Source organism: Salvelinus sp. IW2-2015, unplaced genomic scaffold, assembly GCF_002910315.2.
Source record: "Salvelinus sp. IW2-2015 unplaced genomic scaffold, ASM291031v2 Un_scaffold2252, whole genome shotgun sequence".
NCBI classification, from domain to species: Eukaryota; Metazoa; Chordata; class Actinopteri; order Salmoniformes; family Salmonidae; genus Salvelinus; species Salvelinus sp. IW2-2015.
This window is the reverse complement of record NW_019943581.1, coordinates 76726-92021: the sequence shown is the minus strand read 5'-3', so window position 1 is coordinate 92021 and position 15296 is coordinate 76726. Positions and strand designations below refer to the sequence as shown.

Genomic DNA, 15296 nt, shown 5'->3' with positions numbered 1-15296 from the left:
TGTGATGAAGAAGGCGCAACAGCGCCTCATCAACCTCAGGAGACTGAAGAAATGTGGCTTGTCACCAAAAACTCTCACAAACTTTTACAGATGCACAATTGAGAGCATCCTGTCGGGCTGTATCACCGCCTGGTATGGCAACTGCACCGCCTACAAGCTCAGGGCTCTCCAGAGGGTAGTGAGGTCTGCACAATGCATCACCGGGGGCAAACTACCTGCCCTCCAGGACACCTACAYCAACCGATGTCACAGGAAGAACAAAAAGATCATCAAGGACAACAACCACCCGAGCCACTGCCTGTTCACTCCGTTACCATCCAGAAGGCGAGGTCAGTACAGATGCATCAACACTTGGACCGAGAGACTGAAAAACAGCTTCTATCTCAAGGTCATCATTTACATTTACATTACATTTAAGTCATTTAGCTGACGCTCTTATCCAGAGCGACTTACAATTTGGAAAGTTCATACATATTCATCCTGGTCCCCCCATGGGGAATGAACCCACAACCCTGGCGTTGCAAGCGCCATGCTCTACCAACTGAGCCACACGGGACCATCAGACTGTTAAACAGCCATCACTAATACAGAGAGACTGCTGCCTACATATAGACTTGAAATCATTGGCCACTCTAACAAATGGATAACTAGTCACTTTATTAATGCCACTTTAATAATGACGTTTGCATATCTTGCATTACTCATTCCAGATGTATATACTGTATTTTATACCATCTATTGCATCTTGCCTATGCCGCTCGGTCAATGCTCATCCATATATTTATATGTARATATTCTTATTCCATCCCTTTACTTAGATTTGTGTGTATTAGGTAGTTGTTATGGAATTGTTAGATTACTTGTTGATATTGCTGCACTGTCGCAACCAGAAGCACAAGCATTTCGCTACACTCGCAATAACATCTGCTAACCATGTGTATGTGACCAATAAAATTTGATTTGATTTGATAAAAAGTTACACTGACATCTCGTGCTTGGCTTCCAAATATAAAGGTGTCCACATAATATTAAAATTGAGGAAGCGTGCTCATAATCATAGTAGGGGMGCTGAGGGCTCTGCAGCACCCCCTGAAAAACGCTATGGTCATAATAACTATTTTAGTGATCCACGGTAGATGTCCCTCCTAACGAAAAGGCCCCCATCCCACTGATGTGAGCTGCTGAACAGCGCACTTGCACTTGAGATGGATTTATGGATGAGTGAACTTGCCATTTTCCAAAACTTTTCAATGTAGGCCATTCATATGAAARATGTGTGTAGGACTATGTTTTATATATTTATTTGTTTTAAGCATCAATTTATCGAAACATCAGAGGACCCTGGAGTTTGCCAAGAATCTAGACTAGAATTGTTAATCTCCCGCCATATAAAAATGACTGACATGGCAGCACTGATGTGAGTGAATAAATGTTGATCGAAATAATGAGAAAGTCGATACATGTGACTTGATGGTGAGAGRCCACTAATAGATTGACATGCAGTCCCTTTAAAATCATAGGCTATGTTTCCATTTCTATACAATGAGTATTTCTTACCAGTATTGGCCTTTTACCAGATCCGAATATTTTCGCATGAACTGTATAACTGCTCAAATTTCTGTAGGCTATATAGACAATATTCTGCTCATGTGTAGAAATGTATTGTAGACCCAAAACACKGCAGTACACGATTTAATGAAAAGCAGCAAAACACTGTTTCACATTCTMTAGCCCTTTACACTCGTWCCCYTATACAGGTTGAAAATGGCAGATTTGGGCACTAATAAGCTTCTAAATTGGAACGTTGTGGRTGTACAGTAACATGCTACACATGACATCAGAGCTCTGGCTCTGTGCTTCACAGCGCTGTATGGGTTTTGACTGACAGCCATTCTGAACTTGAGCACAGCACACGGCAAGAAGTTGTCCCCATCCCTCCCTCCTTCTAAATGGGTTACTTCTGCTCATTTTTTGTTGACTGAGTGAAGGAAATGTGGTAAATTACGAGGACTCTTGTGTATTTTGAAAGATGAGACATTGAGGATTATAATAAATACCGCTTGATGTCATACCAGCAAGCCAAACACCCGTGAATCCAAATGTGCATAAAACTCATGTAATATAGTGTCAATGTTTATGATCAGTATGTTTGACATACAGTTACAAGATGACATGGCGTTATACCCTGAACAAAAAGAGTTACAGTGCATATAAGGAAATCGGTCATTTAAATAAATTKATTAGGCCCTAATCTATGGATTTCACATGACTGGGAATACAGATATGCATCTGTTGAAAACCAGTCAATATCTGGTGTGACCACCATTTGCCTCGTGCAGTGCCACACATCTCCTTKACATAGAGTTGATCAGGCTGTTGATTGTGGCCTGTGGAATGTTGTCCCACTCCTCTTCAATGGCTGTGTGTAGTTGCTGTATATTGGCGGGAACTGGAACACGCTGTTGTACAAGTCGATCCAGAGCAACCCAAACATGCTCAATGASTGACATGTCTGGTGAATATCCAGGAATTGTGTACAGATTCTTGCGACATGGGACCGTGTATTATCCTTCTGAAACAAACATGAGGTGATGGTGGCGGATGAATGGCATGACAATGGGCCTCAGGATCTTGTCACGGTATCTCTGTGTATTCAAATTGCCATCAGAAAATGCAATTGTGTTCATTGTCCGTAGCTTATGCCTGCCCATACCATAACCCCACCGCCACCATGGGGCACTCTGTTCACAAAGCTGACATCAGTAAACCCCTCGCCCACAAGACGCCATCTGCTCGGTACAGTTGAAACCGGGATTCATCTGTGAAGAGCACACTTCTCCAGTGTGCCAGTGGCCATCGAAGGTGAGCATTTGCCCCCTGAAGTCGCTTARGACGCTGAACTGGAATCAGGTCAAGACCCTGGTGAGCTTCCCTGAGATGGTTTTTGACAGTTTGTGCAGAAATTCTTCAGTTGTGCAAAACCAGAAAACCCTCAATACTTGAGACGTCTGTGGCCTTGTGTTGTGTCACAAAACAGCACATTTTGGAGTGCCCTTTTATTGTCCCCAGCACAAGGTGCATCTGTGTAATCACCATGCTGTTTAATCAGCTTTGGCATATGGCACACCTGTCAGGTGGATGGATTATCTTGGCAAAGGTGAAATTCTCAATAACAGGGAGTAAACWAATTTGTGCACAAAATTTGAGAGAAATAAGSTTTTTTTTGCATATGGAACATTTCTGGGATCTTTTATTTCAGCTCATMAAACATTTGACCAACACTTTACATGTTGCGTTTATATTTTTGTTCAGTGCTTTGATGTCATAGAAGCAAGCCAAACACCRGTGAGTCCAAATGTGCACGTCACATTTCCATATCCTAAAACTCATGTAATATACAGTGTCAACGTTTCTGATCACCATGTTTGATGTACAGTTACAAGATGACATGGCGTTATACCATGGGTTGTCCTGAACAGAATGAGCCTACTGTACAGTGCGTTTGTTGTATTGTGAAGAAAATTTGCTGCYAACCACGATTCTGAAWGCACTCATAACATTATATGCACACCAAAATTACGATCTGCTTCTCTGAATTGCCTTTTGAAAGCCTAACACTATAAAACCGTATTTTTAATAATTTAGCTAGCCATGTTGGCAATAAAACAYGCTTTCAAATGATGCATGTAAAGGCGGGGATGCAGGGCTCGGCTGTGTTCCAAACAAAYCAATTACAAGTGTGGTTGCTCTAGTCCCTCAACAGTATAGCTTGGAGAGCTCAAAAAGCACCTAAATAACCACGTTTCCATCCACAGGTTTTATACGCATAGTCATACCGTGTAAAAAAAAATCACCACAGCTGTGATGGAAACAGAAAGTTGCGGTAGAATTTTATAATTGCCAACAGATAATGTGTTAGTTCGACATTGTGGGATCTTTTGTGTCTGTAAAATTAATTATGCGAGAAATGGCGGTGGAAAGTTAACTTGGAATCACGCGATGATATGGTGTGTAGTCCTCTCTCTACTACTCCGGAAACCATGCAGTTTATTAGGCTACAGATGAAAAATTGATGTTGACCACAGGGTGGTGAAAACCATGCAGTTATTAGGCTACAGGTGAAATAAATGATGATGACCACAGGGTGGTGAAACCATCAGTTTATTAGGCTACAGATGAAATAAATGATGATGACCACAGGTGGTGAAACATGCAGTTTATTAGGCTACAGATGAAATAAATGATGTTGACCACAGGGTGGTGAAACCATGCAGTTTATTAGGCTACAGATGAAATAAATGATGTTGACCACAGGGTGGTGAAACCATGCAGTTTATTAGGCTACAGTGATAAATGATGTTGACCACAGGGTGGTGAAACCATGCAGTTTATTAGGCTACAGATGAAATAAATGAGGATGACCACATGGGTGGTTGAAAGCGTAGTGATCTTGATGCTCCTTTCCAATAAGTATCGAGGGTCTTATTCTGGTGACATGATGATCGAATATTGACAGCCATTTGACAAATTAAAATATTCTCGCTCTTATCCATAATAATCTCATCATGTAGGATACCGGTAGAGTTGATCATGCGATGGAAACCGATTTATTCGGTAGACGAAAATGTAAGCGAAAAAGTACATTTTGCGTGCACTACGTCATCATGCGGTGATTTTTATCGACAACAAGTCCATTTGGTGAAAACATACCGCTGGTGGGAAAATGCGCGTATTTTTATTTATGCGGATTCTAGACTTTTCGCATGAAAATCTGTCGCCAATTGGATGTAAACCTAACTACAGTTGAATGCGCGTATTTTATTTATGCGGATTCTAGACTTTTCGCATGAAAATCTGTCGCCAATTGGATGTAAACCTAACTACAGTTGAATACCCTTCTTTGAGTCATAGGTACATTGTAAAATAATTAAACTGTGTACACTTTGGAGAGGTGTGTGGCCACTTGGAGACACCAGTTAGTCCTCTCTGTCACGACTCCTACCGAAGGTGGCTCCCCTTCCTGTTCGGGTGGCGCTCGGCGGTCGTCGTCACCGGCCTACTAGCTGCCACTGATTTTTTCSTCCCCCTCKTTGTCTGTTTATTAGTTACACCTGTTTGTAATTAGGTTTATTAGTTGGGCTTTATTACCCAGCCGGCCGGGTGTGCGGGATTGTTTGATGTGTACTGTTGTACACGCTGTAAGTCACGGTTGTTCGTGTAAYTTGGTTATTTTCGGAACTGATTAGTTCCCCTGTGTTTTGYGGCATTTGTTTAAGTGGCGTCGTTTTCACCTATGTGGTGATTAAAGTAGWACGCTACTCTGAACTCTCTGTCTCCTGCGTCTGACTTCTCCCTCCACTACACCCCGGGCATTACACTCAATCAAACCCTTTAAAAACATTMTGTCTTATGTTGCACCAACCACACATATTCAAATCATGTTACTAAATATATCGAGAATATTTTCTGATTTTGTTATCATCAAATACGGCGAAAGGTACAGTAAACGTAAATTGCGCATAAAATCAAATGTGTAATGTTTGGATTCAGTCTTGTGTCAGGTGAATTGTTAATAACATACTCATAAACACAAACAAGCAATAGGCCACAGCTCGCTTCACAGCTGCTTCCCGCCAAAATACAATGAAACTCGAGGTATTGTAGCCCACAGCACTCTGTACCCTAGCTGGCGCGCTTTGCTTGTTGCTTTTGACGCCACAAGCCAGCTCCGCCTCGATTTTGCCGCCCGCCGCCCTATTTCCATTGAAGTCAATCAGATCTTTGCTTGTGTAAGCGCCTTAACGCCAGCACTCTGAAACAGAGACAAGAATGGCAGTAAACCGGCAGTAACCAGATGGCCCATATCTTTCCCATAATGCCCCAGACACTAAAGCAGTGTATTGAACTTAAAGGGGTTCTGTCCGAATACTCTTACTTGCGTTCTATATAGTAGGCATTCAGGGCGTGTGAAAAAAAATGTAGTATGCTTTAAATGCCAGGATGTCGTACTCATTTCGGTTTTTAATCTAATAGAATTTGCTGCAAACTATTGAGGAAGATAATCATCTTTCGAGACCCACGTGTGTTTGACGTTTATTGGGATGAACTAAGCGATATCCGCTAGATGGGCAATCTGCAAAGTCAAAACTGTCTATATCGTAAAAATGTATATAAACAAAATTAGTTTAGGGATTAGGGATAGCAGTGTGATTAAGTTTAGGGTTAAGATTAGGTTTAAAATCTGATTTTATGACTTTGTGGCTGTGCCAGGTAGTGCAGAGCTGCCTCCAGAACAAGATTCCTGACGAAAAACACTAATCTGCGTATGACAACAGCTGATAATCAATTGAGAGGACTAGCCGTACCAGAATGAACGATTGGAGGGAATCATCGTAATTGCGCATTAAATTACCCATTCTGAGTAGGATGAGTTTATGCTGAAATTTGTTGCTTACTGCCTTCGTGTTTTACTAAACAGTACGTTCTAAATAGTATGTAGTACGATTTGTACACAGTATGCAATTTAAGTAAGTAATAGGCAAGCAAGATTGTGGACACTGCCCATGACTGCATGCTGACAGGCCTGTACCAGCAAGGCCTATACCAGCAGCTCTGATGGGTGTATTGTTTAATGTTATTACTCAATATGCTGAGTAAGAAATAATGTTTACAACAACACAAAATCWAATTTGGTCATCATCATAGTTTAGAATTGTTTGAAGCAAAAATATATTAGCAAATTCTCTAAGTAACTCAATTTTCACATCTAACAGCACACAGATAACCACTAACGACACACTTGCTATCCAACATCATTTGAGAGTCAAGCACTTCTAATAAGAACTAGGATTCTCAGTAGCTAGCGACTAGCCTTTCTGGGAGACCTTACAATTAATTATTGTCTGACACGTTCTCTTGTCCCTGCTCTATCTCTATAGAACAGAGACTCAGAGCTCTAGGGCCCAGAAAATAATAAGACAGAACCTACTCACTTCCATAGAAGACACCTGCCTACTTTGCTGGAGAGAGGGCCTCTCTGCTCTCTTGGCTGACATTGCCTTTCCTTTGACAAGATTCTGTGACCAGGTCTGTAGCCTAAGGGTGTTAAAGCTCGCATACAGCTTGTCAGCTAGTGAGAGATACACACCGTGACCTGTTAAAGCCAGAGAAGTAGAAGAACCCCACAGGATATTACACGACTTCAAGACGAAAGGAGTACAGCAATAACGTACTACCGGGTGGTCTTGTCTTGCAGATCAAGTAGTTGCACTTGCTGATATTCTGATATGCCAGTGAAATTCAAGAGAAACTGGCATAGGAGAAGTGCAGCTCTCTCTCTCTCTCTATTACATATGAATTGAAGCAACCGATCACAATCCTCCTACACTGCTCTCATCTGATTCTGTGATTCAGACAGCAAGCCAGCCACACAGCACTATTTGTTCCAATAGTATTGGCCATGCACTGAGCTCAAACCGCTGGCTCTAAATGTAATGCAGTAGAAAAGGTCATTCCAAAAGTTCAACAAAAGTGATCAGAATGTCAAGTGAACAACCAGTGAGCCATTCACTGTACATTGGATCCAGTGCGCTTAGGAAAACGCAATAAACGAGAAGAACATCTAATATTGGTCTCTTATGTTTCAGAGTCTTACTTATTATAGCCATGAAGTAATAATGTTGAAGTCTCATTATGTTGAAGCTTTCAATATATTCTCAATACAATGTCGTACAMTAGCTAAGCCACTCAGTTTTTATTAAATCTGTTGTTAACGTCATTTCATAAGTTAAGTAAACAAGTCATCTTGTCTGGTCGACTCTGCTAGTGCACACTATGGGCAGTGAGTCACTCATCATTTCTATCATGTATCTATATTGGTGCGTGAGTCAATAGATTAGTCATGTGAATGTATTATACAAACACATTTATTGCACATTAGCAAGGATCAAAGTGATTTGAAATATATTGCATGCAAATATGTATGTTTCTGTTGTAGACTTAAAAGCACTATAGCCCACAAAAATCAATATATTATTTCTGCATTCTTTTTTGTTTTCAACTGAGAGATATAGTKGCATTGACCTAACTACATTGGATAACGATATTGGTTGCATATTGATATGATTAGAATGATTTCAATAACAATCAGGTTAAGTAAATCAGTTTCCACTCCAGAAGAATAGCAAATGCAAATAGAAAAATAAATGCTGCTACATTTGCATTCAAAGGTACTCTCACTAATATGTCCCATCTGTCAGACTAAGTGCTCTAGCAACAACATGGTATTACAGGAGCAGTGAACAGAAACAGTGACTGGCAAAACAAATCACAAAAAATAAGCAATTCTTCAAATGTAACACCCACTCTTCATTTCAGCTTCGCATCATGCTACCAACCATGATCAATAACAGAGCACCATCATACTATTACTAGTTGTAGTTCTAATCAAAGGCCTCCATTCCCTCTGTAGAACTGTACCACAAATAGAATGGCACATGTATTCCCCACTGCAGTAAGAGAACACCTTTGAGGGAATCAGAGAATTCAATCCGGGGATAATAAAGACTCAGAAGAAATCAGAGAGCCTATCCGAGGAAAATAAAGGATACTTTAATGTATCTCTATGAAGGGAATGCCTGGAAAGGTGCTTAACTTCCACTCTAACCATTCGTGTTGGAGGAGAGGAATATGAGTGTGTATGAGTGATTATATCCTATTTTCCATTGAAACTGCAACGMTAGTAATCTATGGGACACGGAGCCATAATGTCAGTTAATAAATGATTGACACGAATAGATTTTCAGCCGCAACAAACAGTCAGTAAGTCAGTCACTTCGTGATGCAGTTTAAGTTGTGCTATAAGGTACGAACACTGGGAATATAGATAGGGGTAAAGAAAATACAGCAGACTAGGCTAAGCCATAGCGAGCATCTCCTTGCACATTTTCCGAGACACCGTGCAGAAATGACAGGTTACAAGGTTACAGGTCGTCATTCAATCGTATAGGGCTCTAAATTAGTTGTAGGTAGTTGCAGGCAGGCACGTCGTGTTCTGAATGCTGAACTTATTTTTGAAATGAAAGGAGATCCACCCACGGTGTATGCGGTGACTGAAAGAAACCCGTAGGYGTGAATTGACTTATTTCAGCACCTGGACAGCTCCATTGTTACRGCTATACAGTGCGCAAAAGTCATTCCTACACACCATAGCCATACACGCTGCTATCCACTGTTTTCTCACAGATATCCAACTTCTCAGCCACAAGCTATAGCCTAACTGTAAAATTATAGTGGTTTTGGAGAGTGTACAGAATGTATGGCCACACGGATTTGAAGCTGCCTCGGTGCGCAAGACCCGTGCGTTTCTCCTGTTCAGGAATTTCACCATGCACGTTTCATGAGGCACCTCCAATTGAACACAAATACAGTAGGGCTGCCGACTGTTTCAGGAGAGTCCATCGTGCACTGCCAATGAGTCACACTACGGACCTAGGATGCAGAAATGTGGCTGCGTGTCCCACTGATATTATTTTAGTACAATGCTGACCACATCCAGGGCATCTAAACAGAATTCAGTGACAGAGAAAAAAGGGGCCAGTATAACCTTTCCCGGCCGGAACATGTTTCTGTGAAACTGTGGCAAGATAAATCAAATCTGTGTTGATAGCCTAAGTTAAAACATAAACCGTTAAGAAAGCCGCAGGAGTAGAAGCCTATCTGACAGACTATAAGAATATTGGTAACGTATGCTAGTCAACCTAAAACGAACGTGCTATTAACTATAAAAGCTGCTGTGTCCGAGGAGAATAGTCTACCCCAACATTTATAAAGGTATGGTATTATAGTACCATTATTGTCATTGAKATCCCACCCATGTGTTGAGAATTGTATTTTAAATGGGTTAACCCTATTTTTGTGACAGGGAATGTTGGAGTAGCCTATACTGCATAATTAATACACATTTTCTCAATTATTCAGAAAACTGATTAAAAAATCCTGTCGCATTTGTCTTCTTRATTCATTAGTTGTCTTATCCAATCACACGCAGATATTACAAAACGCCCAGATAACACGCAACATATAATGCATCCCTAAATTATCAAACAAGTATTGTCAATTTCTCCGATTCAAACACAATTGCCTTCTTACCTGTCGTATTCCACTAGCGAGGAAAAATAAATATGCCAGCAAATATGCCACAGCAGATGTACGATTCAGTGTATGGTGCGCAACGACTTTCTTAGTTCCAGCCTCAGCCCGGTTGCAGATTAGTCTCGTGTGTGACGGGCTTTATTGAATTAGGCTCGCGAATAAGCATGCGTTGGATGTTCCCACTTCTAGCAGCGGCGCTCCATTCTCCAGCTCTGAGTGCCTCTCACTGCCGGCTTGCCCTATTTCAACGGCTTTAGTCTACACTTCTTTTGACGTCACCCGCTGCATACAAATATCTGCAGATTCCGCGCTACGAGCGACACCTGTGTCCACGTTTACGTGGCATGTTTGACCTSTGAACACCAACTCAGTCTCACCTTAATTCTGTTACTGTGGCATTGCCGTAAGGTCAAGATATAGGGTTGGGTGTTCTGATACTAGATCTATGGTAAGGGGCAAACTCAGACTACTTCCATCTCAGGCTAACCTCCTCACATTGACCCATCTCTTGTTGAACTCTACATCCACTCACTTCCTCCTTCCTTCTCACTTTCCCTCAATTTGTCACGCCCTGACCTTAAAGAGCCTTTTTTATGTCTCTTTTTGGTTTGGTCAGGGTGTGATTTGGGTGGGCATTCTATGTTCTTTATTTCTAGGTTTTGGTTTTCTATGTTTTGGCAGGGTATGGTTCCCAATCAGGGACAGCTGTCTATCGTTGTCTCTGATTGGGAATCATACTTAGGCAGCCTGTTTTGCCACTTTAGGTTGTGGGATGTTGTTTTTTGTTAGCTCTGTGTAGCCTAAGAAACGTGARGTTTGTTGTGCTTTTTTTGTTTTGTTTGGTGTTCGTATAAAGAAGCATGAACACGTACCACGCTGCACCTTGGTCTCATCCTTCCGACGAGCGTTAAACAATTAACCATTGTTTTTAAGCAAGAAGAGACACAACGCATGATGCTATTACCGATCCTTACAAGATACCAGAATGGGGACAGCTCTGAAATATTTATGCTCAATATAACATTTATCAAGAAAATAAATAATTTTATTAACAGTGCAAGCCATAGACTGCAGCATGCTGGATAAGGAGAGAAGGCCACCGTAAGGAGAGAGACACAGAGAGGGAGAGAGAGACAACAGAGGGAGAAAGAGAGAGAGAGATACAAAGGAGGGAGAGCGAGATGCAAAGGAGGGAGAGAGAGAGACCAAAAGAGGGAGAGAGACACAGAGAAGGAGAGAGAGAGAGAGAGAGATAAGAGAGGGAGGACCAGAGAGACACACACAGAGAGAGAGAGAGAGATAAGACAGGGAGAGCAAGATACAAAGGAGGGAGATAGAGAAACAGAAAGGAGAGAAAGTGAGACAAGGGATGGTGAGAGGGAGAGAGAGATCGAGGGCAAGAAAGAGAAAAAGAGATGGGGAGAAAAATTAAAATGAGAAGGAGGGAGAGGGAGGGAGGGAGGGAGAAAGAGAGAGAGACAAAGGGAAAGTGTATTGCATTTCCAAAATAGATAATCGGGGAAGATAGTTGAACCAGTACACAGTTATATCTGATGGGAGGGGAGTTAGCTCCCCTAGCTTGGGATTTTCATTTGGATTTACAGACATTATCTCATAGTGCTTACAGCCTCCCGTTGCCGGAAACAACTCAAGTAAATAAACACAGATACCAAGGTAATACCGTACAAAATGATTGTTTCAGATGTACAACGTCCATGATGATAGAATAAATYTTTTTCCTAGTAGGTGAATAAACAGCATCAATGCCTAGATGACCAGATTCATACAGTATCTAGGAAGTTACAACATTGACATATTTTGATGAGCACTTTTTGGCAGTGGAATTTAATCACATCATTCCTTCACTGACACTGCATAATTTTCTGATAAGATTGATTATTAATCATTTGTAACTCTTGATACTGTGACTCAGACAACTGGAGTAGAGATGCTATAGCGTAGCTAATCGAATGATGCATCAGAATTTGAGGCGTGACACTCTCTCCATTATAAAAATATATTGTTTATTATAAATCCAGAGTTAAGAACACTGTGTGATATTTTGGTCAGAGACCTTCATCAGACACCTTGGTAGGTAATCACAACCTGCATTGTCTCATAACAATGAGGAAATAAGTTGTAACATGCTATCTGCAGTAGTAAAACTTTTTATCCAATGTAACAACCTATACGTAATGTAACACGATGATCCATCAGTAACAACCTATCCAATGTAACACTATACCTGTAAACCGTTAGACCAAGTGTAACTACATATCCATGTAAAAACCTATCATGGCGTAAACGCACCTATTCCAATGTAAGAAACACTAATCTCTGGTAATACATAATGCACATGTTAACAGACATATCCAATCAGAACAAATAAACGGATGTAGAAACCTACCAATGTAGAACCTTTGCTGGTATAACCGTAATCCAAGATGTACAACTAGTCCATTGTAAACCTAACAATGTACACCGTAAGCCATGTAAATAACTAATCATGATATACAATCCTGGTCATGGTAGAACAAATATCGATGTAAACTAACCTGTAAACCTATCCATCGCGTAAGCAACTATCCAATGTAACACGTCTATGCCATGATGTTTAAACCGTTATGCCCATGTTATAATACTATACAAGATGGGGGGGGTTGTAACACGATAGTCGAAAGTGTAAACCTACATCCAATGTGTGTAGACAACCTATCCATGTAAGACAACCTATACAATGTTAGACTAACCTAATCCATGTAAGAACTGTAATCCATGTAGACAGACCTACTCCAATGTAAAACCTATCAGTGACAACGACTACACAATGACTAAACGCATAACATAGTACCAATAGTAAACCTAATCCCAATAGTAACGACCTAATTCCATGGTAAAACCTATCAATGTCGAACCTAGTATTCAACCTATACCAAATGTAACTGAACGCTATCCACTGTAAACAACCTATATGATCCACTAGCTGTACAACCTAAACCAATGTAAACACCTATCCATGTAAAGACAACCTATCCAAGTTAGACAGGACGTACGTCCATGTACACCTAATCCATGTAAAGAATACCCAATGTGAACTAACCGTATCATGGTGAAGAACCTAATTCAAGTAACTACCATATCCATGTTAACAATCTATCAATGGTCAGCGCTATCTGGTACGAGAACCTATCGCAATGCGTAACATCTGTCCATAAGTTAATAATATCAAATGTACGAACCTATTCCTAGTAACAACATATCAAATGTAACAACCTTATACCATGTGTAGAAACCGTATCCATGGTACAACCTATGCATGTATACAGGTATATGTATCAAACCTATAATAGTAACAACACTATCCAATGTAATAACGGCTAACATGTAGCAGAATACATATCCAGTGGATAACAACGATCTAATAATGGTATAAACCTATCCAATGTTACAACCTATCAATCGCAGTAGCAACGCTATCGTATGTAGCAATATTCGCAGTGTAAAACCTATCCATAGGTAAAACGGCTAATCATCGTAAGCGAAGCTAATCCGAATGTAGACAACTTATATAGTAAAGAACCTATACACGAATGCGTTTAACAAGCCTATCCATGGTAACAAAACTCTATCAATGTAGAACCTTATATCTTGTAACTTCCATGTGAAACCTACGTCACATGGTAACAAACGTAAATTCGGGTAACAACACTATACAATGTAACAAGACTATGAACAATGTACTCAATCCTAGTATTGTACAAACATCCAAATGTGACACTTAATAACCAATGGTACATAACGCTATCAAATGTAAAAAACTATACACATGGTAAAACCATAAACAATGTTAACACTAACGCATGTAAAAACTAGTCATGTAAAGCAACACTAGTCATGTAGGAAACCTATCCCATCGTCCAACTAAGTGTACAGACCGTACTCGCATGGTAGAGCAACCTATGCCATGTAGAGACTATCCATAAGTAAACCTATCATGTTACAACTAAAACATGACTGACAACTATTCCATGGTAACAACGCTAAGTACATCCGTAAGCAACTCTATCCATGTAACACATAATGTTCCATATGTCCGAACGTATCCAGTGTAACACTATCAATGTAACAACCTGAGTCCTGTACAAACTATCCAATGTAAAAACATATCATGGTAAAACACTAGTCGGCAATGTCACAAGCCTATCGATGTGAAAGCTATCCATGTACACGCTAGTCCAATGTACAAGCCCTTTTTTTCTTTCCCCTATGTAAACCAAACGCGATTATCATGTAACAACTCTATCATATGTAATTAACCTTTAGACCATGGTAATAACTATCCATTGTACAACTATGCAATGTAACAACGCTATAGCATGGTAACTAACCTATACCATGTAACAACCTATCCAGATGTAAAAACTTGATCATGGTAACAACCTGATCAGTGTAATCAACTTATCAATGGTAACACCTAATCCAATGTAAAACATATCCAATGTGAAAACTTCATACGTTAATCACTAACCAATGTGAATATCTGCAGGTAACAACACTTATGGTGTAACACCTAACTCAATTGTAAAACCTAACCAATGGATCATTAATATCTGCAGATCAAAAATTCACCCACTTTAAAAGACTCATTTTCTGTAACGACCCTGTCAGGAGTGATTACATTCTAGCGAGAAACAAAAAGGCCTTTTTATCAAAAGGACAGGGCCGCTTGATTGTCAACTGCTGTTCCTGCAGTAGTGGTAAAAGTTTTTGATATGAAAGTCAAGTCTAACACAATGTTTCCAAGTGAGACAGAAGTCTTTCTACATGCTTCAGCTGTCTCCTCTGACTCTGACATACTGTAGTTGGATCTGCCGTCATGACAGACCTGTTTAAAGGGTTTTCCCCCTGTACCCCCAATCTGTAGGCTATAAACTTGGTGCTGAAGATTCTGATGCATTTAAACTGACTACCTCCAATGGAAGGGATCAGTGTTCCGTTTGGTTGCTACTAATGTCATGTGATGCWGGTGTGTGAGGTTTGTAATGTAGTAGGATATTGATGCACCACAACTGATCTAACAGTAAACAGGCTTTGTAAGAGCAGTGGGAAGCATTTGATATTTATACAGTATTATAATATTTGAT

At 40.4% G+C, this 15296-nt stretch overlaps 1 long non-coding RNA gene across 1 annotated transcript in view; it reads right to left on the bottom strand.

Moving 5' to 3' along the window:
• Window positions 1-10354, bottom strand: part of LOC112073409 (uncharacterized) — a 29003-nt gene extending 18649 nt beyond the window's left edge. Inside the window, exon 1 of the long non-coding RNA XR_002894522.1 lies at window positions 10150-10354. This is a non-coding gene — a long non-coding RNA (uncharacterized lncRNA). The remainder of the gene's footprint in view (window positions 1-10149) is intronic.
• Window positions 10355-15296: the final 4942 nt, after the last annotated feature.